The sequence below is a fragment of the Dipodomys spectabilis genome, unplaced genomic scaffold (genome assembly GCF_019054845.1).
Source record: "Dipodomys spectabilis isolate Male_0828 unplaced genomic scaffold, ASM1905484v1 ptg000219l, whole genome shotgun sequence".
Lineage (NCBI taxonomy): Eukaryota > Metazoa > Chordata > Mammalia > Rodentia > Heteromyidae > Dipodomys > Dipodomys spectabilis.
Genome location: NW_024870896.1, coordinates 5,761,226 through 5,788,526, shown reverse-complemented (window position 1 = coordinate 5,788,526; position 27,301 = coordinate 5,761,226). Strand labels below are relative to the sequence as shown.

At 41.4% G+C, this 27,301-nt stretch overlaps 1 protein-coding gene across 1 annotated transcript in view; it reads right to left on the bottom strand.

Annotated features, from left to right (window-relative positions):
* The window catches only part of Otud7a (OTU deubiquitinase 7A), a 174,461-nt gene that overhangs the window by 63,819 nt on the left and 83,341 nt on the right, over positions 1 to 27,301 (bottom strand). The window contains exon 2 of the mRNA XM_042697420.1: positions 16,533 to 16,651. The gene's annotated coding sequence lies outside the window, so the exon portion shown is untranslated. The remainder of the gene's footprint in view (positions 1 to 16,532; positions 16,652 to 27,301) is intronic.

Below are 27,301 nucleotides of genomic sequence, written 5' to 3'. Positions count from 1 at the left end.
CACACACACACACAGAGTTGTTTCCAGTGGTAAATTGCTTCCTAGCATACGTAAGGCACTGGGTTTTATCCCAAGCAGGCATTGCAAAGAAAATCATTTTGTACTCATGGATTTGAACATGTTTGACACATTTCCATCCACCCAATACATAAGTAGTTGTCATCTTAACTGGTAGTTCAATTTGTCTCTTTTTATCCAATGAGAGCCTCTTCTAGGTGACTCCAGCATCCTGGGCCAAGTCGCCTTGACCTCAGTATGGCCATCAAGGGGTGACAAGATGGTTCAGACTCCTTCTGTCCATTATGTCAGATCTAGAATCTGACATTTCTTCAAGGAACCCTGAGTCTTCTTTTTAATGAACATGTTGTTATTATTATTTTTTAAGACTACAGTCTGGGAGCTTTGTGTGCCCAATAATACCAGATTAGTCACTGTTTGTAGGATCTCCTAGTGGATGGAACCATACAATATGCTTGTTTCAAGACAAAATACCTCTTGTATGTCTTCAAATCAAATGGAAGACTTCAGGGTTTTTTCAGTCTCACTAATTGTTTTATACATGGATTTTCCTAATCCTTATTTGAAAGAATACCAGGGATGACAGAATATTATACCATTACTCCTATGATATACACAATAATAAACCACAAATACCAATATGACAATTACTACAAAGCTTCAAGCTTGCTGCTTATTTATAGTATCTATTTCTTTGGTCTTAAGTATATCCCACTATGGAGAAATAAATAAACTAATATATTAAAAAAAACCCGAAACTTTGGGCCAGGCACTGGTGACTCATGCCTGTAATCCTAGGTTCTCAAGAGGCCAAGACCAAAAGGATTGTGGTTTGAAGCCAATCTGGGCAGACAGATCTGTGAGACTTTCTCCAATTAACCGATAAAAATCCAGACTAGAGGTCTGGCTTTGCACTGTGATCTTCAGATTTCAGCCTCCTAAGTAGCTAGAATTGCAAATGTGAGCCCTAGCTGCTTGCCTGAGCTTTTGAGTTTTGAGCAATTCACAGGTGAGAAATACTTTTTCACTGTATTTTTAATCTGCATTTCTCTTATTATATGTGAAATTGAGCATTTCAACAATGCCTAAGAACCTTTACCATTTGAAGTTTTACAAACTAATTGGTTCTCTAGCGAATTCCCTCATTCAAATACTGTTTCGGACTTTTTTTCCCCACAAGTATTACTCATTATATATTCAAGATAACAATCGTTCCTCTAGAATAAATTAGGAATTGATAAAAAATCTTTCTGTGATTGATATCTCTCCTCTAGAATAAATTAGGAATTGATAAAAAAAATCTTTCTGTGATTGATATCTCTTTATGTAAGTGTTAAATTCAGCTTGTTAAATTTTAAGATGCTTTATGTTGACATTGTTAGTTTTATCCCCACCTTTGCTCCTCAGCTCCACTCATACCTGAGCTCTTCCCCGCCCTAGAGATCACGCCATACAGCTGGCCACTCCCTCTCTCTGCCCAGATCCACCTGTGAACACATTTACCCCACTTGCACCCCCCTCCCCAGACCTACTTGCCACTGGGATAGGGACAGATGCCATGAACTCCCTCTCCGGGGGAGATATGGCCCTTCTAATAAACCTTATAATAATCTTTCTCCTGTGCCTGCCTGCCTCTGCGTGGTCCCCTGGGATGGTCGGGAAGGATTCCTACAGATGTCATGCATTAGACGAATCTATGAGTTTATGTGCAACTGTTGTCAGGTTTTACAGTTAGCATTATACCCCTAAATAAGAAAGCTCAAAGTTTTCTTTTCCTGTTCAGCATTCAGCAATTACATGAGTAGTACTGGGGGCATCTGGTACTTGGATGCTTGGTGGATTTCCTAGAAAAGCAATTGGTTTTTTCTGTTTCTTTTGTAGGTGGAGCTCTCCTACAACTTTAACTTTTTATCCCATGGGAATCACTCTTTTACAGAGACAGTAAGTTTCTATCTCTATAGAGGTCAATTTAAAAAAAAAATGCCAGTCCTTGAATTTGAATTCATGGCTTAGGTGCTGCTCCTCAAGCTTTCTTGCTCAAGGTCAGCATTCTACCACTTGAGCCACAGCTTCATTTCCAGCTTTTCTTTTGATTTTTAACTGGAGATAAGAGTCTCAAAAACTTTCCTTCCTGGGGCTGGCTTCAAATTGAGATCCTCAGATCTCAGTCTCCTGAATCATTAAGATTACAGGAGTGAGCCACTGGCGCCCGGCATAGGAGTCAATTTCATAAGATTGTATTTCCTGGAGATTTATCCATTTTCAATAAAACCGAGTTAAAATAATTAACTATTCAAAAGTTCCCACAGGCCAAAATCTTCTCTTTATCTAAGTGAGAAAAATAAAATTCTAGTAACCACAGAATATTCTCAAATAACACCGCTGTCCTATGCGCTTTCTGGGTAAGGTCACCCCTCATATGGATGACAAGTCCACAGGGTGAGTACCTTTGCTCAACTTTACAGAAGCTCAGAGATTCCAGTGGTGGAGTTAGGATTTACACGCATGCCTGCTTTGATCCAAAGGTCACCACTGTTCCATCAATGTTGTCCTTTTACAACGCAACAGTGTGTTACCAAAACTTCTCAGGCTAAAATGCCCCGTGCTTTGAAATACATTATGTGCATAGACGCATGGTTGGAAGGAAAACATTTCCTTACTTGGTCCTGTTTCACCTTTCATGATTTTCTCTCAGTATGGAAAGATGGAACAAATACTTCTCTGAAAATATGATTATTTGGGGGTAACAGGATCAACCGAGGTCTTCTCTTGCGAGTGCTGAAATGCTTGACTTACCAATGTCAAATCGAATTCTTCCAGGGCTCTTAAAAAGAGAGCAGGTATATACCTGTCATCAGAGCCCCGGGCTCATCACAAAGAGTTAAAAGATTGCTCTTGCCGTGTCACCTCCTGCCTTGAACTCACATAAAGATAAGACAATTCTTAAAGGATCCATGAGGAATAGCAATTATGAATTCTGCAGAAAAAGACGACTCGAAGTGAACTTCATAGGGGCATGAAACATGGCAACATCTGTTCTGACTAATAAGAACCACGACCTTGTAATCATGTAACATATTCCAACTCTGGAGTGCACACCTTCCAAGGAGTCTGGTGTCAGAGGCATTACCTCATTCTTGGAATCTGCAGCAGAGATGCCCTGCACCATTCGAAACGTCTAGTGCTGGAGGGCGGGGAAGGCTCCCTTGTTTTGGAAGATTTATGTTTTTATTCTCTAGGCTCAGAAACGTAGCTGTTACATAAAATACGTGTCTGAATCAGACCAGTGTGCCCTCAACAAAGGCTTAAAAGGATCCAAACAACTCACTAATCAGCTTTATACTTCTATTGATTCTGTCATTTTATTCCACTTTTTATCTGGCTAAAGATACAAGGGGAAAATAGCCTGATAGGTCCGGTCCTTTTCAAATCTTCCTGCTGTCACTGTCAGGTGAGGGAATACCTTGAGCAGCGCTGCTGTCCTCAGTTTACCTCCTCCTTCTCTGTGAGACCTTCCCTGGAAGGCAGAGTGCATAGTTTTATTTTATTTACAACAAATTGGAATATATCATGTGTTAACTAAACATGCGGAACAAAAGGAAAGTGAAAATCCTAAACCTGACTTTCTACTCTAGTCTAGAGGCAGACACGAAAACCATAAATCAACTAAGGTTGGAATAAATAAGAAGTGGAAGGTATGGCTTGAGTGGCAGAGCACTAGCCTTGAGTAAAATTGAAGCAGTAGCTTGAGGCTCTGAGTTCAAGCCCCACTACCGTCACACACAAGGAAGAATATTGGAATATATACAATGATGTTGTTTATAAGCAACTGCTTTGGCACAGGCAGGGTTTCTGAAGTGTAAGGTTTTTGTCTCGAACTGGTTTCTTTTCAAGATGGAATTAAGACATGCCTCAGACTGTTTAAGAAATAGCAGAAAGTGTGGGTATATTTTGAGATTACTTGTGTACTGCTCATCTTATTTCAAAGTCACCTTATGTAAATACACTTTACTCTATTCGAACTAGCCAATCCCAAGCAGTTGAACCTGAGTTCAACCAGTCTGAGCAAAGGGGCGGGGCCTGCTGTGTTAGGTATAAATAGCGGGGCAGCCTGCCTGTTCTTGTCTGCCAGATTTTGGGCTGATGGTGCACCCTTCTGCAGAAGTAAATGTTGCCTTGCCAGAAAAAAAAAGTATTGTTCATAAGCATATCCATCAGAATTTGAGAACAGTCCTCTCACTCTGTCAGATGATATAAAGAAGGCTAAAATGAGGATGTTTTGGTGGTGGTGGTGGTAGTCAGTGTTGGGGATGGAACCAAGGACCTTGAACAGTCAAAGTGAGCATTCTGTCACTGAGCTACCTCTTCATACCCAAATGAACTTTTATAAAAGTTTCTTTCTCTTTCTCTGTCTGTCTGTCTGTCTGTTTTGCTAGACCAAACCTAGGTCTTTATGCATGCTACGCAAGTGCTCTATCACTGAGCTACAGCCCTGGCCCCAAATGAATTTCTGAGAAGCAGTTGAGGAGGTTAAAAAGGGACCTTCTAGGCTGACAACATGAGCAGAGAATCAAAGACCTCTGCATGCGTAGGAGGGCTGGTGGCTATGAAGGCTGTAGGTAAGCCCCAGGACCAGCTAGCTGGACTATCAGGTTGAGAAGCCATGATGGCCTTAAGTCCAGTGAGTGTTCCTGAGGACCGAAGTGACATGAACCATGTGAGCTCCAGGAAAATGAACAAAGGTGTAAAGATTTTGGTAGAGAGTAAGGGATGTAAAGCTCTAGTTTTTGGGGTTGCCCCGTCTCTACCCTCCAGCCTACTGCAGGTAGAACCTTGGCTTGTCAAGGAACAGTAGAATCCATGCATTCTAAAGAGGGTAGACAGCATTTCTAGCACCAGCAATGGTATCAATGGTCAAAGCCACTCGAGGGAACTCTCATTGCCTTGGGATCTCCAGTATCAATGTGGCCATACTGGGTGATTCAGTCTACCTGATGGAAAAGGACATCAACTGGGTCTGGTTTATGAGAAAGCATCTGCTCACCTGATAGAAAGGGGCATGCTGAACTGGAATAGTCCTTTTCCCACATTGGTTTCCCTCACTTTTTTTTTTCAGCCACTGGGCTTGAACTCAGGGTCTAGATGCCATCCTTGAGCTTTCCTGCTCAAGGTGAGTGCTCTATTACTTTGAGCTACAGCTCCACTTCTGATTTTCTGGTGGTTTACTGGGGATGAGACTCATGGAGTTTCCTGCCTTAGCTAGGTTTGAACCAGGATCCTCAGATATCAGCCTCCAGAGTAGCTAGGATTACAGGTGTGAGCCACCAGCACCTGACCCATTCTTTGTGTTTTAAGGAAGGGAGTAATTGGAGATAAGAGTCTGATGGACTTTTCTGTCCCAGCTGGCTTTGAACCAGGATTCTTAGATCTCAGCCTCCTGAGTTGCTAGAATTACAGGCATGAGCCACCAGCACTTGGCTCATTCTTTGTGTTTTAACGAAGGAAGTAATAACTGAAAGTACACTCACCATCTTGTAATGATGGTGTGTGAAGCATACCATGATTGAGTGGAACAGAACCACCATCCCCATGGTATCACTGCACATCTGTAGTATCTTTGGGCTTCTATTTTTGCATATAAATGGTATGTTAGAATGTATGTCTCATTAAAAGATGAAAGTAGATAAGTAGGAAGTCAATATGCAAAGGTGACAATGGAACCAGGTAAATTGAGGAGAAGGCTGGGGTTGGGAGAGATGGGACAGAATTTTGAAAGAGGTGACACTGATCAAGATGCTTTGTACTCACATACCAGATATGTTGAATTGAAACCCCTTCGTACAACTACATAAAGATAATAAAAAGCAAAATGAGGAAAAATTATTTATAGATATGGATGTAAAACTTCAAACAAATGGTGAGTGAATGAGCTCAAGTTGTAGAAAAAGATGTACAAAGACACAGAAGGTCTTGAAGCTTCAGAGACTGCCTTGTCTTGAGTCCTTCGTGGCAGAGGTCACTGAGTAGAGGGAGGGGAGTGTGGTGAGGGTGAGGGGTGATGTGTGGGAGTTCTTGGATTGGCCGAAGTCATCCCTGGATTGCCTCACTCCAGACTCCCATGAGAAAGAAGTTCCCACAGTCCTGATGTCAACGTAATATGGGGAAAAACTGTATGTTCATCTCAAAAGATGCCCCAAAGCCCACATTTGCTTATTATACCAATTCAAAACAAACCAGGAATAGAAGGAACTTTCTTTGACTTACTAAAGGCTATTGATTCTAAACTTATAGGAATAAGCAGACCTAATAATGAAGATTTGACAAGAGCTTCCATTAAAGTTCAGAACAAGGGTGGGGACAAATGAAATTTTTGAATGGCTGGACAAGGTCATCACATGAAAATCAATACTTCTTCCAGATGCCCAAATTAGCCAATGGAACATTCTGAAAACAATAAAACAAAGATTCATTTTATAGTAGCCAACACCAAAAGAATGTTCTATAAATCAGATAGAGGAAATGATGATAATAAGAGACACTTATTTTGTTCTTTTTGCAGAAAACAATAGTTCTTTGCGGAGGGATAGAAAGAGAATTTAGTGTACAGATGGGAAGACTATATTTTAAAAGATGGCAGTCCTTCTCATATTTATTATAAATTGAATGCATTCAACACAGGATTGTTCATTGAGAAACAGTTCGTAAAACTTAGGGAAATAAATCAGCAGGAAATTCTAAGACACTTTTGGTAAGGAACAAAGGAGATGCAGAAGTTGGTTGTTTTCATCACCATGCATGAAAGTACTCTGATAAAGCTGCAGGAAGAAAGAGTCAGAGCTGTGTGGAAGAGGAAATGCAGGTCTGTGCATATGTGTGCATGTGTGTGTGTGCGCATGCACACGTGTCTTTATGTGTGTGCATGCATGCATGAGAGCATGTGTGTGTTGTGTGAGACAGGAGAAGGACCTTGTATATAATCATGGATGATGTCCTTAATGTCCTAGCCAAGACACAATCCCTTTCTTCTTCATTACCAGAGAGTTACTTTCCTCCATGGCTACATCATTTGCAGCCGCTGTAACAAGCCATGATTAGTAAGTGAATCGTGACATTGCTAATCTTTGCTCTCACAGTTTTGCTTCCATCCAGGTGGACAGTACTTATTTTTTCACAGCTCCTGAAAAACCAGAGGAAGTCTGCCAGACTCCTTCTGGCAAATATTTCGCTTTCCTAACAAAAGGAAGGCATGCATAAAACCCTCCTTTTTTCTCCCTTCACCTTCAAGTGAGGTGACTTGAGAGCCTGTGCCAGTCTGAGACTATGAGAGAAATATCAAGAGAACTTCAAAGTTGTTGCCCGACATCAACAAGCAGCCATGTCAATGACAGCACTAGCAACAGAATGTCCTAGGAAAATGTCAAAACACATCTTCAGTGGAGTCTCTGATGGTCTCCTCTGTCCTTTGAGGCTGGGTGATGGCTACTGTTATAATCTGTGGGGGAATGGCGGGGGGAATCCCCAAATCTATGGGAACTCTATGGAGAAATACCACACTACAAAATAAGCTAGAAATACATTTGGAAAAGGTAGAGTTATGATTCCCTGCATCGTGGCACAGGTCAACAAATTCTATGGGGAATACTTAAGGGATGGAACTGTACTTTACCTTATTTATTTATTTTTATCTCTTAAGGATCAATATTGCAAGCATATTAGAGAGGAAACACCTATATGTGGGCATGCTGATAACCTTGCGGTGGGAAAGTATGTTTTTCTTCCTTTTGCTACTGTATCATAGAGCTTGACATAGAGGAGGGCCTTGATCCCATCTGTTAGCTTCCCTCCCTCCTTCCCTTCCTCTTTCCTTTCTTTTCCTTCTCTCCTTCCTTCATTTCTCCACTCTTAAAATCAATTGTTATTAACAGAACCCTGGCTGAATGTTATAGGCTACATATACAGCCCACATCAGGAATGGTCTCTACATTCTAAGGCCACCGGGTCTGATGGTTAAAACAATTAAAGGAGTAGTTGCTTCCTCTAGGGCTTAGTACTATGAGAGAGACATCAGGGTGAGAAAGTTGTGGGACAGTGAGGAAAGGAACGAGGCAGGCTGTGAAGATGTGATATCCCATCTGCAAACCACAGTAGGACTAGATATTGTGCAAAGAAGTACAGGGTTGGGCTTTATGTGAGTGTATGTGTATGGGGTAGGCTATGGGCAATAACAGCAGAGGCAAGCGGACAGAGGAAACAAGCATATGCACAGACTTGGAGAACATTTCTCCAGCAGGGAGAGCCGCAAGGAGTTTAGTAATTTCAGATGTAAGAGACCAAAGATGACCTAGAAAAGTGGGTAGATGTACTGTTCTTATGCATTGTAAGCTACCACAGTTAAGATACCAGTTGTTTCCTAATTCATTTATGAATCTAATATGATCAGAGTCATTATCCCAGCAGGATAATGCTTTGTAGATATAAGCAATACAGATTCTAATATTTGTATGCATAAATGTGAAGTAGGTTAGCCATAACAATATTGAAAAATAGCAATGTTGGGGAACTTATAGTACATGAATTTAAGATGTCATATAAACCTATAGTACAAAATAGGTTTAAGGTTAGACTCATTTATCAATAGGGCAGGAAACAGGGAACTGATTTTTGGCCAAGGTACAAAAGTAAATCTGATGGAGAAAGGACAGTCTTTTCAGTACATGGTGCTGGAAGAAATGGACATGAACATGCAAACTATAAAATATGATAAACTCAACTTCCTTTTCATACCTATGTAAAAATCAACTCTATATGGATTAAGCTCTTATGCATGTGTGTTTTGGTATTAGAATGTGATTATATACATGTAATTTGCTTTGTCTGTGTGCACGTGTCCATATGATCTTGTAGCTGTGTAGGAGTGTGTGCTTACGTGTATAAGCTTCTGTGTGTTAGTGTTATGAGTGTCTATGTGAGTGTCTACACTGTTTGTGAGTGAATATACATGCATGTGCACGCAAATATGCCTCAGTGCATGTATATACACGTGTGCATGTGTATATGCACATGCTTGTGTGGATCAGTATACAATGTAAGTGAAGGAGTTTGTGCACATGTACACACATGCATGTGTGCACTATATACATGTGCGCGGCATACATTTTCATAGCCGTGTGAGTGGTGAAGGAGGAGGTGGGGAAGTGTGTCTAACATTTGGACAGAAGTTCCTGTGGGCTGAGCATTTACACTTGGAAATTTCCAGCCTACTTACAGTAAGTGGAACCGTGAGAATAGATGCAGTAGCTGGTTTCCATTTTTTAAAAAAAGAATTTAAATTTCATATGCACAGGAGAATTTCAGCTTTGGAGCTTTTTAATTGACTCATCTTAGTTGAATATTTACATATGTCAGTGACTGGTAAAATTCAGTGTTTAAATATCTCTTTCTTCAAAGAGAACAAGCCATTTTATATAAATGAATGAATGAATAAATAATATATTAAAGGCATCCACAAACATTCATCATTATGACTGACTGAACATTTTAAGCAGATACCATCAAGATAGATGGATTTTTAAGAATCCAATCAGATTTCTGGCAATTTTAGGAACTAATAGGTGAATCTATTAAATGTTTCCTTCTTTGTTGAAAATTTCACTTGTTAAGTCATTAGAAACACCTGCACAAACACAAATCTGGGCAAACATTCTACAAAGTTTATTTGCAGTCTCTGGGTCTCCTTTCCTTCCTTCCTTCCTTCCTTCCTTCTCTCTCTCTCTCTCTCTCTCTCTCTCTCTCTCCTTCCTTCCCTTCTTCCTTCCTTTATTTCTTTTCCAGTCCTGGGGCTTGAACTGAGGTGCTGGGTGCTGTCTCTGAGTCTCTTTATGCTCAAGATTAGTGCTCCACCGCTTGAGCCACAGTGCCACTTCCAGCTCTTTCTCAGTAGTTTACTTGAGATCAAGAGGCTCATGGACTTTCCTGCCCAGGCTGGCTTCAAACCGTGATCCTCAGATCTCAGTATCCTGAATAGCTAAGATTGCATATGTGAGCTGCTAGCACCTGGCTTTTGGTTCTCATTTCCGTAGTGAGGATAGCACTTCTCTTTGCATGGGAATTTGGTAGTGATCCCACTACAGAAGGCTGGTATAGAGTGAATACTAAGAAAAAGGCTCTATATGGCTATTACTGATGATGGTATTATCTACGTATTTACTTGCAAGTATGTTTTTCAGCTAATAACCTTGGGAACCTAATAAAACCCTCTGGAGTCCCATCCTTCAGAAGATTTGCTCTTGATAACTTGTGTGTCATTACCAAAAGAACTCATAATTCCTAAAAGGTTATTTCTGTAGTGGACCTGATGAATAGGAAATATAAGCTTATGGGATCATCTGTTTAGGTCTAGAAAGAAACTGCATTTTTAAGCAGAAAATTTATTTGTCTGCACTCCCCTGAGGAAACAATGGGAAAACCAATTTCATTCAAACACTAGGCATTGGCTCCAGACCAAATAAGAATCATTGCAGCTCTGGAGGAAATAGTCTCAGCAAGTCTGAAGAAATTGGCTTTAACAAAGAAAAAAACTCTTTTGTTTTTGGCCAAGGATGGAGTATTTCTTTTTGAACTGCACATTGTCCCTACAAATAAGCTGCTTTCAATTTCAACCTCTAATCAATGGTCAAGGATGTAATCATAGGTACTGACAAGGGGGACTAAAATGGAACAGAAAGCAAGAAAGAACAACTAATAGAAATGGAGAAAGAAGATGAGAGATGTAATAAAAGATATGTACGGGACTTGGTCAAGAAGCTCAAGGTCCAAGTGCAACTGATAATATAAGTTCTATGGCTATGGTTATTAGGTATCTGTACTGTGAAACTAAGTAGCTTCATGTTTAGAGACTTAAAACAATGTATATGAATAATCTCACAGTCTCTGTAGAGGTGGGTGTCCAGTTCAGGATCTGTCACAAGGCTGCACTCCTCATGTGGTCTGGGGCTGTAGTCTCATCAGAGGGCTTGGCTGATGTGAGCACTGCCAGGATAACTTTGGAGGGTTATTGAAATAAGAACTTCAGTTCCCTGATACATAGACATTCATGCAAGGGAGATCACAAAATCACAGCCCTCTTTATTAGAAGAATCCCATGAGAAGTAAGAGAGTAGGTGACTAATGGGAGGGCATTGTCTTTGTGGTCTGGTTTTGAAAGTGATGGACCATTGCTTCCATTAAACTTTGTTCATCAGCCAAACAAGTCACTAGGTTCAGCGCCCACACAAGGCAGGGGTGGCCCAGGGTAGGATGTCAGAAGGCAGGAAGGAATGTTCAAGAGCCTGTTAAGACTGCCTGTTAGGACTGCCCTGATGGAATCTACACCATTGCTCAAGCTTGCCATGCAGGCCACCTTATTTTACTCCATGGTTACTGAAAAATTTATCCCCAACTAGACAAAGGGAAAATGTGGATTAAAAAAATTTCCCGATATCCTACTGGAACACAAACTAATAATCCTGCTGGATCTTATGCTGATACTCTTGAGACTCATCATAAATATCGAACAATTCATAGTTGACAAACATGCAAAGAGTTATCATCCTCTAAGGTTAGAGGTTAGCCTGCAGAACCTAATTTATTATGATTCTTATTGCCTACTAAAAAGCTGAGCCCAAATATGTTACCATTTTTATTGCTTCATGCGGATGTAATTTAATTTAGCACCTCATTTCTCTATTTCTTTCCCAACTGACTATAAATCCCAGTTACTCAAATGTTCTTAGTGACAGACAATTTGCCTTCTTGTTGGTTCCCTTCTGAATGAATGAATGAAATAAAGTTTGGTACATGCTAATACATGATTTTTATCTGAGAGCTTCTGCTTGTTCTAGAAATGCCCACAGCATACAGAGGGAATTTGCACAGCCAAACAATGATTGCAACAGGAATTAAAATTAATTTGGAAGTCAATTGTTTATAAGCTTCATCTGCTCATATAATCTTGAAAAACTGAAGGTGCTCCTTAGGGATTCTCAGGGGCACAAGGACGAGGTTCACTAGTTCATCTTAACTAGCCAGTTCATCCACTCATGCATGGAGATGTGTGTCTATGTGAATGGAAGGGCTGTCTCATTCCAGAAGATTTGAGACCTGCCCTGGGGTATATGTGTCAAGCCTTGTGTGAATGTCTACTTATGCTCTCTTATGGCAAGACTGTGTCTCTTTCCAAGGCTGCATGCCAAGACTCCAAAGATAAGTCCTCACTACCAGGACTTTCTTAACTATGTCTGCAAACTCACTTCCAGAGCTCTGCAGAAGAAAGTGAAGACAAAGTCCATGTATATGTTGTTTCCAGAAGAGAGACATTCAGAGTGTGACCATTATATACTTCAAAGCATCAAAAACCAAATGCTGTCTTTGAACTCCCCAGAGAAACTACATGGACTCTTGGGCAGGACCACAAGGAACTGCTACATCCTGGAAGATACCATAACTCCAGTGAAAGCCTCAGAGGGAATTGGGGATCCATAGAGTGGGCCCAAAGAGGAGCAGCAGTGGGAGGGGGCAGGGCATGGCTTTAGGTTACTGCGGTGATGGAGTTGAGTCCAAGAAGGGAGAGCTTAGGGCAGTGGCCATCAGCTGAATCTTGAGCCTCCTGGGGACAGACACAATTAGTTCAAGGTGACAGGCATGGGAGGCTTATAAGTCATAGACTGTAAAATTCCCCGATTGTCTATACATTCTTTCCTGAAACACATTTGTGGGGAAGCTGTCTTTCCTAAGGACTGCTCCAATGTGGGAAATCTCCCAGCTCTGCCCAAAGGCAGAGTCCTGCCATTCCTCAGGTCAGGTCTCTATATGAAGCCTCCTATAGTTCATCTTATTAAGAGATCCTTTTATTTTTTTTCGTCAGTCTTGGGGCTTGAACTCAGCTTGGGCAGTGTCCCTGTGTGCTACACACACACACACACACACACACAAGCAAAGAATGTGACAAAGTGAACAGCAAGTGAATTTTAAGCACAAAATTACAATGAGGTTGTAAGGCAGTGTTTTTGTGATGGTTAGAGGGTATCTCCTTGTAAGGCAGTGTTTTTGTGATGGTTAGAGGGTATCTCCCAAGGGCTTATGTGCTGGAAACTTGGTCCCCAGTTGGCGGTGCTGGGGTGGGCGAACGTGTAAAGGGGGGACCTGGTGGGAGGTACTTGGGTCAGGAGGGAATGCCCCTTGGCAAGGATTGATTCTGGTCTTGAAGAGTGGATTAGTGCTGAGAGTAGGTTGTTATAAAGCAAAGACACCCAACATAATTGCTCCTTTCTGCTTCCCTGTCATATGGTAATACAGCTGGGTGTGGGGCTTGCTAAGACATGGTGGAGGCTTGCTAGGATGATGCTGGTACCATGTGGTTTGAGTCCTCCAGCTACCAGAATCACAACCCAAGTGAACTTCTTTATGCCTCAAAGTATTCAGCCTCAGGTTATTTTGTCATAGCAACACAACATAAACTAAAATAGGGATATGGAATAGAAATACAAAATTAAGGAGTGAACAAAAAGGTGTACATTTTTAAGGTATGGGAAGAACCTGGCTGGCCATGTGTTTTAAATAGAATGAAAGGGATAATATATATATATATATATATATATATATATATATATTATTGTCTATTTATTTAAAAATGAGCAGAACAACTCTATGTTGAAATGCTATTATTTATGGCATACTGAAAATGACAAATGGGTTTCTATTTAAATTTATGATGTATATGTTTGGCCTCAACTTCAATGTACAGGTAGGGACTCAGGTTAGATCAGGGAATGTCTGGGGTCACAGGGGCTCAGTCAGCTACTTATGCAGCACCTGAAGCTCTCCTAAGTTCCCTTGCGCTCCAGAAGAACAGGCTGCAGTCAGTCTAGAAAGGTCAGGAGAACCCACAAGGACAGAATGGGAGAGATCAGCTAGGATGAGGCAGATATGAACAAGATATGTTGCTTAGCTCAGGTGTCCAGTGGCACAGGGCCACAGAAAGGCTAGTCTCATTCTCCAGCCAATCAATCTAGAATGCCTGGGAGGAGGCCCTTGGTAGGCATAAGCATGTTTAACTCTATGTAACCTGCTGCAAGAAAGCAAGGGAAAGCAGACCTATAATTCTGAATGACAGCTTTCAGGACTGCCCTTAGGGGACATGGCTCTACTCACTGCAAATTAATCTCACAGTCATTTCTTGATAACTAAGGGTGTATGGGAGGGACAAGCCCTTATTTGTCTGTGATGGACAGAGGGAAGGGAAGTGGTAGAACCTTTAAGAGGTAGGGCCCATTGGGAAGAAGTTAAGTCGTTGGCAGAGTGGTTTTGAAGGGCATTTGGATCCCAGCCTTCCTGTCTCTTTGCTTCCTAGCCACCATGAGGTGAGATGATTTCTACACAGGTCTCATAAGAGATCAGCCATCCAGTTATTCCTCAGCCCATCCTCTCAGCCCCTGATAATTCACAGCCAGAACTTAGAAGAGCTAGTCACAGGCTCCACACCCTACAGCAGTGTGTCAGGCAGTGGTCATTTTTAGTCTCTTGAATTTTATGAGGACTCTGAGGGATTGTGATTGGAGGTGCTTGCTGAAGGTCATCGAGCTGGTGTGTACATATGAAGACAGTCTGATTTCAGACTCCTTTCTCTGTCTCAGTACACTCCCTTGTGTGGTGATGTCACAGCTGAGACAATGTAAAATATGAAGGACTGTGTGATAGGAAAGAAAGTCTGCTGTTCTGATTATCTATGAGCTAAAAAGTACAATCTAACCAAGAAGGGATGCTAAAACCACTTGATGATGACTAGTTCTGGAAGAAAATATTCAGTGTCTCAAAGTTGGCTTTACCAATTAATTACTTATTAATTATAGAGAATAAAAAGGGAGTTTGCTACAGGGAAGCTCAGGTAGAAACTACTTTAGCCAAGAAAATAAATTATAAATAAAAGGTTATATACTATAGTATGCTACAGATATGCTGTTTAGCTAAATGTAAGACATTTTTATTCAAAACTGAGGAAACAATAAAAGAAATCTAGATGGTGAAATGTTGTACAAAATAACTGACCTAGATTCTTAAAGTTTTTAGAGTCTTCAAAAATTTCAATGGGGCTGGAAATGTAGCTCAGTGGTAGAATGCTTGCGTAGCATGCATAAGGTCCTGGATCTGATATCCAGAACTGCAAACAAACAAACAAAAAACACAAACAAAAGCAGAGTTCTGTATTTTGGTTTAAAATGAAAAAGACAGAATTAAATTCAGTAAATGACACTAAGTTGAATAATAGACAAGAAAAATAGCTACGATTAATATTTTCAGAACAATGAAGGGAATCTGAATTGGTACAATATTTTAGACAATATTCCTTTACTAGTGTTAAATTTCATGGTGATATGTGTTCTAGTTCTGTAGAGGAGATCCTTGCCAAAGAATATCATGATGTCTGCAACTTCCTTTCAGATGCTTCTGATAAAAATAATTGAACAAACACATGCATGTAGCATCAATACATATTTACAAAATGTGTGTGTGTGTGTGTGTGTGTGTGTGTGTGTGTGTGTGTGTGTGTGTGTGTACATGTGGATATCTGGGAAATAACAAATACTTGAGCTTTCACAGTTCTATGCTCTCAATTTTTTTTTTAGCTTTAAAGTTTTGTCATAATCAAAACAATGCATCAAGGTAAATAAAAAATTTTGCTTTATATGCTTTTTTTGTGGGTTTTTTTGGGGGGGTCTGTTCATGGAGCCTGAACCCTGGGCCTGGGAGCTGTCCCTCAGCTCTTCAGCTCAAGGCTAGTGCTCTACCACTTGAGCCACAGCTCCACTTCCGGCTTTTTTCTTTTTGCTTATGTGGTGCTGAGGAATTGAACCCAGGGCCTCCTGCATGCAAGACAAACGCTCTACCACTGAGCCACCTTCCCAGCCCAAATAAAAAATTTTGTTCCAAGATATTTGTATGGCAAAAGAATCATTATATTAGGATGTCACCTGGATGGAGATTGTATTTTTGGATGGTTACTAACAAGAAACTTTAAAAATAGAAAAGAATTAGTGTTTTTTGTTTTTTGCCTGTCCTAGGGCGGGGAACTCTGGGCCTGAGTGCCATTCCTGATCTTCTTTTGCTCAAGTGGTAGCATTCTACCACTTGTGCCACAGCTCTACTTCTGACTTTTTCTGAGTACTTTACTGGAGATAGGAGTCTCATGGCCTCTCCTGCCTGGGCTGGCTTTGAACTGTGATCCTCAGATCTCAGCCTTTTGAGTAGCTAGGATTACAGGTGTTTATTATTCTAAACTCACTTTCCAGGGCAAATTAAGAAACATTTCTTAATTTTCTGATCAGTTTTGGTGTTTGGGGGTGACATTCTGGTTTTCTGCCTCCAGCTCTGTGCTTGCAGATGTTGAATGAGTCCATTCTTCTAGCACTGTCCCCAGGACCTCTCAGCCAGAGGAGTACGGGGTCGGGTCGAGCGGGAGGGGAGAAGGGGTGAGGACATACCTCTGGATTCTGTAGAGGTGAATGGCAGTCAGGCAGCCGGGTAGGCAGGGCGCGGTCGCTGCTGGAAATGTCCCATTGGTGCTCAGTGAAGGCGGGCAGGTGAGCGGCCCCTGAGAACTCTGGAAAAGTAAAGAGGGGCACAGTTCATATGGTGGGGATACTGCAGGGAAACTGTAACTCTATGTGTGTCACTGGAGGGACTAGAATAACATGACGCAGCTGCTGTGGAAAGCAGTCGTTCTGTTCTTGTAGTTTAAAAAACAAACACCAAAGGTTGGGAATGTGGCTCAGTGGTAGAGTGCTTGCTTAGCATGCATGAAACTCAGGGTTCAACTCCTCAGTACCACATAAACAGAAAAAGCTGGAAATAGCACTGTGGCTCAAGTGGTAGAGCACTAGCCTTGAGCAAAGGAAGCTCAGGGACAGTGCTCAGGCCCTGAGTTCAAGCCCCATGACTGGCAAAACACTACCATCACCAGAACAACAACAATAGCAGCAACAACAGCAAATTGCCAGGCTCACACCTGTAATCCTAGCTACTCAGGAGGTCGATATCTGAGGATTGGCAGTTCAAAGCCAGGCCAAGCAGAGAAGTCTGAGACTCTTATCTCCAATTAACCACCAGAAAACCAGAAGTGGAGCTGTGGCTCAGAGCAGGTAGAGCAGTAGCCTTGAGCAAAAAAGCTCAAGGACAGTACCTGGGTACTCAGTTCAAGCCCCACAACTGGCCGAACCCCCCCTCCCCCCCCCACCATGTATGGTCTAGCAGTCTAACTTCTAGGTATGCAAACCTAAAAGAACAAAAAGTTAGGCTTGAATAGATATTTGTAAAACCATTTTCATAATCTAATTACTTACAATAGGCCGCAGGTGGAAAAAGCACACATTACCACTGATGGATGATCAACCCAATATGGTTTATGCATACGGTAGTATATTACTCAGTATTATAAAGAAAGGGCATTCTGAGATAAGTACCACCCCGGAGGGTTTCCCGAGTTGTCCTGAGGGCTTTAAGAGAAAAGTGGATTTCTCAGAAATGGGCCTTCATTCAGACATCTGATCTCTCAGCTCCTTCCTAGCTGTGGCAGGAAGGCCATATTCAGATCAGGTGTGCAACTCTGCTGCCTGCTGCCACCCAGTTTTCTCTCCGGCTCTTGACTGCCAGCAAAACTTGCAATGTGTTCTGGCTACATTTTTCAGGAAACCTAAATTCAGAAAAAAGTATAACCATTTCTGGAAATAAAGAGGAGACTCTCCTTGTACCATATTGTATGGTGAGTCCAGAATACATCCGGAATGAGTTATATAAAAGATTTGGAAGGCTGAAGTGCTTCAGAGAGTGAACGCTCCTCCCATCTAGAAATGTAAAGAAATTGACATGGATTTAAAAATATGACTGACTCAGGAACAAAATGACAAGGAGGGGCAAGGCTATGGGCCAACACTAAGGAAAGGATGAATGTCTGGCTTGCACTTTAATCCCAGGGAGCACAGGAGTTGCCCTGTACAATAGTCCTCCTGTACCTTCATTGAGGCTGGGGTTGCAGCTCTGGCAGGCTGGGCTGGTGCCACACCCTGCAAGCACTACAGGCAGCACTACAGGCCAGGTGCCCTGGCCATGGCTCTCACTTACATAAAATTATACATTCACAGTCGCTGGGATTAAGAATGGAGTTGGGTGATGATGGGTATAACACAGGGATGCTTGGTGGATAACCTCAATATCCTGATTGTTAAAACTGCACTGGAGATCTGAAAGATGCCCTCATTGGGAGAGACTGGGTAACACGTACGCTAATTTCTTAAGAGCTGTATATGATACTTTAATTATTTCAAAGTAAAACATTTAATTAACAAATACATTGATCTTCCCTACTCCTAGATACCTTTCCCTTCCCTCCCTTCCTTCCTTCTTCTTTCCTGCCTCCCTCCCTCCCTCCTTCCCTCGTTTCTTTCTTCCTTTTTTTCTTTCTTTGCTGGGATTTAAACTCAGGGCTTTGTGCCCTCTTGGTTTGTGTGCTCAATTGGCACTCTATCATACCTCCAGTCAGTCTTTTTTTTCTTCTGGTTATTTTGTAGATGGAGTCTCATAGGCTTTTCTGCCCAGACTAACTTTGAACTAAGATACTCCAGATCCTCCTCTTGAGTGACTAGGATTATAGGCATCAGCAAAATGGTGCCTATAATGGTGACATCAGGAGAATGGTTGTTGAGGCCAGCCTGGGCAGAAAAGTCTGCAAGACTTCATCTTCAATTAATCAGCAGAATGCCAGGCTGGAGGTATGGCTCAAGTGGTGCAGTGCCAGCTATAAGCAAGCAAGCTGAGCAAGTATGAGGCCCTGAGTTCAAACCCAGATACTGACAAACACAAAAAGGAGAAAGTCTGGCTTTTAAATCTCTCTTGCTTCCTTGTCTTGCCATGTGCTCTCTCTCTTCTCTGTACATTCTCCTATCATGATGCCACCATGTTGTAATGTAGCCAGGGGTTCTTACCAGGGCTGGGCAGGATCCTGATACTGTTCATACACCTCCAGAACTATGTGTTAAATACCTCTTGTCTTTATAAATTACACAGCCTCAGGGGTCGCATTCTAATAACAGAAAACAAACCAATGCCCATCTACGAGAATAGTATAATTATGCAATTAGTTAGATTCTTAATTCTTTTAGTAAAAACTCACACTTTTTATTCTTTTTCCTTCTAGTATGCTTTCTTATGGCATGAAACAGATATAATATTTATGAAGTAACAAAACGAGCTCAGGACCAATTCCCATCCTATCTGATTAAAGGATTTCCTAGTGTACAAAGAGCTTCACACAATCGATAATTGGAAAGAACAACAGCCTGAGAGGACTTGTGGAAAGAAGGAAATAGGAACAGCTATACAGGATATGAAGAAATGAACCACCTGCCACCTCTCAGGCGGTCAAAGAAGCACAAAATGAAACCGACTTTTATGTTACATAAATCTCCAATGAGATTTGCAACACTTGAAGCGAATCTCAACCAGCCAGCGGTGGTGAGACGTGTGGAAATGGAAACGGGCACTTCCAACACTGAGGGTTGGGGGGTGCGAATTGCAAAAGGCAGCTGTACCAGCACACGTGCCCTTTGAACCACATTTTAGGATTTTTTTTCCCCTACAAAAAATTACGAGTTCTAGTAAATAAAAATGATCTACAAAAGGCTTTACCTCCTGCGTTTATTTGTGATAGTCAAGTCTAAACATCACCCATAAGGGAACAGTGGCGAAAACTCCAGCCACATTGCATTGTAATGAGCAGGCATTTAAAATGTTTACTCCTTCCTTCCTGAATCACATTGCCTCTGCAGCTTTTCCTTTAAAGCTGACTTAACATGTGGATCAAAGAAACCACAGATCAGGTCCCAGTCTCAGTGCGGTGTTCACCTTTCCTGACCTCCACAGCCACAATACAAGTCTAAGAAATCAAGGCTTGGTGGAGACAGAGGGAGCAAGTAAGCAATTTTTAGAATTCCAACAGCTCTATTAGCATTTCAAGGGCCTTTGAAGGGAGACCTGAAATCAGAAGCCACATCAAATAATGCTCCTATCTTCCAAGGGCCAGAGGTGGGGCTCAAGATTTGATGATGAAAAATGGAAAGCCTGGATGTTTCAAGGGGGAGGAGACAGGAGAGGACCTGTGTGCCCTTAAGGCTATGACACTGGTCAAGAGAAATGTCAAGGGAGGAGGATGGAGAAAATAAAGGTCTAGACGAGGGTTATACTGGATCCTCTCTTGGACTGTGGAGGAGACTGAGAAGAATCTAATCAGAAGTCAGGAGTACGGGGGAGTTTAAGAAGATATTCAGGAAAGGGAGGACGAGCATGGAAGAGAGAATCAGGAGCTAGAGGAAAGGAGGGTAAGAGGGAGGCGGGAGAGGGGAGTTGGGAGGAAGAAAGGGATGGGGGAAGGGAAGGGAGGGAGAGAAAATGGAGTAGAAAAGAGAAAGAGGGATCTGTGTCCATAAGATCAGGGACCTGGAAGTCCCCATGTGTTCCTGGGGAGGCCTTTGGGCCAGATCTCCTGGGTGTGTATAAGCCTGTTTGGGCAAAAGGCTGGAGGTGAATTAAGCCCTTGAGACTCAGAGCTACAAGACCATGACAGAGAGGGCAGATGACTGCCTTCCCCTCCCAGGCAAGAGTATGCTATAGGAAAGGATGGTGCTCTGCCAGGCACCAGCAGAGCGTTGCTCTGTGATCCGTAGCCTGTGCACTTGCACGGGCACGCACACAACCCCACAGTGTGTAGGGGCACTTGGTCTAAGGAATAATGATAGTGAGGAGATTTGTGCACACCACATCATCATGGAAAGAGCCTTGCAGCTGTCCAGCAGGGTATGGGGTCAGGTCACCAAAGGGAGGCAGGGATCTCTGAAGAACTATGCATTCTCTCTAAGGCAGGATCAGTGATTTCAGAGTATGGATGACACTGAAAGGCTGAGGTGAGACCTCTTTTTCCCTTGCCACTCCAGACATGGGGGGAAAGACAAGGTGGAAAGATAAACTTCATTTCTTGACATGTCTACCTGTGTTGTTTCTATATGTAATCTGCTATCCAAGAAATACTGTGCAGCTGTATAAAAAAGTGTGCATGTATAGTCACATAGAGATGATACATAGGTGGACATATATCTGGAAATCTATAGACTTTTCCAGAAATATATCCTTAACTTAGGGGAAGAAAACATGTCACAAAGGAATACAGCCTCAGCCCTTCTGTAAAATACAAGGAAACAGAATAAAGACCTACAAACAATCCTGTCTATGGATATAAAGAAAAGTGGATAGAAGGTTTAATTGTGTCCTGGCTGTCACAATCACACTGGGAAAAGACAATTATCAAAGAAAGAGTCATTTGTTACTGTTATGTACTAATTTTGTAATGAAAATAAGAAAAAGCTGTTATCAGTCAGAAGCTTTTTAGTGATAGTTTAGATAATTATTACTTTCATACTTGTTCTTTTCTGACTTTTTTCCTCTCCTAGTCACTTATCATTTTTGAAAGCCATGTATTATTCTGTAATCAGAAAAATATTGACATTAAAAATTCACACAATGGGGTTCTGGTGGCTGATGTCTGTAATCCTTGCTACTCAGGAGGCTGAGATCTGAGGCTCATGGTTCGAAGCCAGCTAGGGTAGGAAAGGCTGTGAGACTTTCATCTCCAATAAACTACTCAGAAAAATCCAGAAGTGGTGCTGTGGTTTCAAGTAGAGTGCTAGTGTTGGGAAGAATCAGAGAGCATGCAGGCCCTGAGTGTAAGACTCACGACTGGAAAAGAAAAAGAAAAAAAGATAAAGCAGACACATTAAGGATTTTAGGACTTTGTTTCATTCAAAAGCATCATACAGAGGGTGGAAAGGCAAGCCACACCTAGCAAAATGATCTTTAGTGATCCATAGAATGAAGACTAAATGAATACATGCAGAAGTTAATAAGAAACAGACAATTCAGTAGAAAAGTGGAAAGGTATTGAACATGTATTTCATACGTAAAGGGACATGTGAATGGCCAAGAATCAATGGAGTTTCTCAATCCCATTAATCACCAGTGAAACTGAATTAAGAAGACAATTAGATGCCCACTGTAAAGGCTAAAATTACAAGCACCAAAAATACCAAATGTTGGCAAAGCAACCAGAGCCCTCCTACAGGGCTGGTGAGAATGAAATTAGTATGACAACTTGGAAAATCTGCACAGCAGTATCTCCCAAAGCTCAGCCTACACATTACCAAGAGATCCAGTAATTTCAGCATTTGGTACATATATAACCACAATGTCCACATGTGTGTTGAAAGGCATGGCAGCTGCTACTTACAGCAGCATTGTTCACACAGTTAAGAACTAGCCCCAGAGACAACCAATGGACCAGCTGGATTACGAGGATCTGTGGATAAACTGAGTTAAAATCATATGTTCACAAACAGCATGTTAATAGCACAGTATGAATGGATGACCTGCTGGTACATACAAGACACATACTTCAGATGGAGCACCATCAATGTGAATATCTGAAATAATTCAAAATCTGAAACTTTCCCAACATGACAGAACACCATAAATGGACAATTTCATACCTGACTTAATGTAATTGGTCATCATCAAATGCAGATATACTTACTTCCAGACTATGTGGTACAAGATGCATACGAGACATAACTTCATTCTTTACATTGGGGGTCCCATCCCAGTGTAGATATGCAGATGTTCAATAAAAGAGAAATTATCCCCAAATCTGAAAACACTTCTGATCCCAAGCACTTTGGATAAGCGATATTCAACCTATATTTGATTCCGTTCATGAAGTTTAAAAATAGGCAAAAGTAATTCGCAGGCTAGGGATGCTAATTGGTAGAATGAAGGGAGGAGAAAGGAGGCAGACTGAGAATAAGCATGGGCGAAGATGGTTGATTATGAAGGCATATTTAAATCTTGATTATTCACAAAGCTGTACATTTTGAATGTGTGTTTTTCTATGTGCATATTATTTTCCAATAAAAATCTATGAACCATAAGAAAGCCTTCATGTATAGCTTTTAAATAGGCTTCCAAGGGACTTCTCTAACTCAACTTCTGTCTACACACATTATAAAAAAAGCCTTTCTAGCATTTGGCTGGACATTTGCTGGCTTGTTATTGATTGTTTCATTCAGTTTGAATGTTTCTACCCACATCAACAAACCACGGTCTTTCTCTGCCTCCAATCCATTCTCAACCTAGCCTGAAAGGGCTTTAAAAGACACAAAATATATCATGGCGTCCTGTGCTTGAAATTCAATGATAGTTTCCCACTTTATTTGAATAAAACCCAAACTTACTCCAAAACTTCATTTGTCTTGTGCCTCCTGGCCATGCCCAAATCTCCAGACTTCCCTGGTGCATGGCTGTCCAAGGCCAGCAATACAGGATGGGATCACCAACAGCTGTCCTAGAAAGGTTCACCTGTAATCCTACTCAGGAAGCTGAGATCTAAAGATTCTGGTTTGAAGCCATCCTGGACAGGAAAGTCTGTTAACTATTATCTCCAATAATCACCAAAAAGCTGGAAGTAAAGCTGTGACTCCAGTGGGAGAGTGCCTGGCCATAAGTTTTTATGATGTTTTTAGTATGTCTGCATTTGATGGTGACCAACAGGTCATGTAATACATAAAGTCAGATATAGAATTGTCCATTTGTGGGAGAGTGCCAGCCTTGAGCAAAAAAGCTAAGGGACAATGCCCAGGCCCCGAGTTCAAGCCCCATTACTGGTGTGCATACCGTCCCCCACACCACATGTTTCCCAAAACCCCCCACAAAAAACCGAAGCGTTCCTAATGGTATGTCTCCTCATAGCTTTGTGCAATCTGTGTACCTCAACCTGAACAAAGACAGAATCTTGAGAGGGTCACTGTTTTGCTGGAAGCTGCCCGAAGGCCCACGTTTTAGAATGTGCAATAAAGGTTGTAGATTAAATCACACACACACACACACACACACACACACACACACACACACACACACACACACACACACACACACACACACACACACACACACACACACACACACACACACACACACACACACACACCTCCATAATGTGGTATGAAGGTCCTTCTTGGCTAATCATATCTACTTCATTTATATTTTTTAAAAAACATTGAAATAATTTTAGATCTACAGAAAAGCAACAGCAATAGTATAAAGTATTTCCTTACACCTTACAACCACATCTTGGGCATTTGTTTTACATTCTTTCTCTGTATGAGTCAAATCTACAGGGCCTGATCAAGTTTCATCCATTGTTATCAGTTTTCTGTTGCTAACAACACAGTACCACAGACTGGGTGAGTTGGAAAGGAAAGAAGTTTATTTTGGCTGATGGGTTTTGAGGGTGTAAGGTCCAGGAGCATACATCAGATGGGAGCCTTCTTGCTGATAGTGTAGCATCTGACTGGATGAGAAATGAGGGGCATGGATGTGCGTATATGTCTATGTTTGGGCCTCTAATAATTCTTCACTTTGATGACTTTGCTCAATGCTGAGAAGCCCCCAAAGACCTCACCTCCAGGCCCCATAGTAGGATTAAGTTTCCACTCTCTTAATACCTCACAGTGGGGATCAAATTTCAACATATGAGCCTTGGGGCACACTCAAGCCAGTCCCAAACCACAGTACTCCTTGTCCCAACAAGGTCCTTTGTAGCAAAACGATTTTTTTTTTTTGTTCTGGTTCAGGATCCTCGATTGAATTTTATTCTCACATCTCTGTTTTCAAAAATCCTAAAGTTAGCCAACCACCAGTGGCTCACACCTGTAATCCTAGCTGAGATCTGAGGATTGAGGTTCAAAGCCAGCCCGGGCAAGAATGGCTGTAAGACTCTTACCTCCAATAAACCTCCAGAAAACCAGAAGTGGCACTGTGGCTCAAGTAGTAGAGTGCTAGCCTTGAGCTGAAGAGCTGAGGGACAGTGCCCAGGTCTAGAGTTCAAGCCCCATGAACGAACCCTCCCCCCCAAAAAAAGAAATTCCTAAAGTTTCTCAATGTTTCATTTGAAGACTCTGGTGCACACACTTCAGTATGATGTCCCTCAGGTTGGGTCTGTCCTGTGATGGCTTCACAATAAGACTTTGTCATATGCTTTTGGTAGAAAGACCATGGAACTAACACTGTGTCCCATTGAATACAGAGAGGCATGTGACATTGATTCTGTCCATTGATTTGGTCATTTTGATTTCTTGATTAAGGGGATGTCCATATTGTTCTCGTTCTTCCAGTAAAAATTACAATGTTTTCCATTTATTGTTAGTATATATCCTGCAGGCACTACTTTGTATAAATATTCCATATAAATAGCCATTTTTCACGGACTCTCCCCCTATTGTTTTTTTTTTTTGTGCCAGTCCTGGGGCTTGAATTCAGGGCCTGGGCATTGTGCCTGAGCTAAAAGCTCAAGGTAGTGTTCTACCACCTGAGTCACAGTGCCATACCTGGCTTTTTCTGAATAGTTTATTCAAGATAAGAGTCTCATAAGACTTTCCTGCCTGGGCTGGCTTTGAACCACAATCCTCAGATCTCAGCCTCCTGAGTAGCTAGGATCACTGTGCCTGGTTTTCCCTGCTGGTTTTTAGCTTAATGATATACTTATTTGTAATAATTAGTACTAATTTTCTAATTCCTTCTTTCCTTCCAAAGAGAGCCTTCCCTTATCCCCTATTTATTTTTCCACTCATCCATTTTTTTTTTGTCGGTTGTGGGAGCTGAACTCTGGGCCTCAGATCTGTCCCTCAGATCTGAGGTAGCACCCTACCACTTGAGCCACAGTGCCAATTCTGGTTTTTTTTTTTTCCTGCTTATGTGGTGCTGAGGAATCGAACCCAAGGACTCATGCATGTGAGGCAAGCACTCTACCACTAAGCCAACTTCCCAGCCCCCATTTTTTCTTTTAAATAAACACAGAGACATATTTTTTCACTATGAATCATTACTTAATAGGTAATAATCTTTATTAGAATTATTAGTTGGACTATCAAATTTTCTCAGTATTCACCCTATATGCTCTCTCATTCTTTTTTTTTTCTTCTTTTGGTGCCAATATTGGGGCTTGAACTGAGGGCCTGGGTACTGTCCCTTAGCTTTTTCACTTAAGGCTGGTGCTTTACCAATTGAGCCACAGCTCCACTTCTTGAGGTTAATTGGAGATAAGTATCAGACTTTTTTTTTTTTTTTGGGTCTGGGCTGGTATTGAATCATGATTCCCAGATCTTAGCCTCCTGAGTAGTTAGGATTATAGGTGTCAGCCACCAGCGCCCAGCTGGTTTTTGTTATTGTTGTTATTACAGTCTAAGAGATACAAATATGTCACACTTCTCTCTGATTACTATGCTCCTCCCAGCTCTAACCTAACCCAGGGCCTTGCACACACCACTTAAGTGTACTATTGTTAAGCTACATCCTACTCTCTCCACCACCTTTTATGGCATCCATGTTTTGCTGGATGATTCCTATTATTTTTTTAGCCAACTTAGGTTTTTCTAATCTTTTTTTCTTGAATCTTCTTATCATCACCTTCCCCTCATCATCCGGTACTCTGCACTATGCTCACTAGCTTAAGCTTAAGTCTGTGACTTCAATTTGTTTCTCTTGTAAAGTACCTACCTTGTTCCTATAAGAATCTCAACACACAATTGGTGAGTAAGTTAATAGAAGAGACAAAAGAACAAACAAACAAATAAAAACCAGCGGAAATTATCCAACTCTATGTAACTACCACTCCAGAGGGCTCTGTATATTAGACCAAACCTATCATGGTGTGATGATTATTGTTTATACTCTATTTTTTGTTGTTACTTAAAATTACTCCAAAGGATATACTCCAGAAGATATATATATATGTATATATATAGTGTGTGTGTGTGTGTGTGTTTTGTTATAATTTGCATTTTTCAATTTCTTCTTAATTGTTCATGTGATGAAAGTTGTAGCATTATATTTTAAATCTCGCCTTCATTTTTGGCTCCAAGGTACTCCTCTACTTTCTTATGAAGGTGGATGTGTGATGTACATCGCAAACTAAACCTGCCAAAATTTAGCTGAAAAGTCTATTTCTTTGCAAACCAAATCCTTTTGCAACCCCCCCCCCCATCTCTAATAAGAGCAATTGCACTCTTCCATTTGGCCAGGCAGAAAGATGTAGGAGTCATCTTTAGGATTTTTCTTTTCACATCCCACATCTGGCCCATCGGTGAGTTCTGGTTGGGTT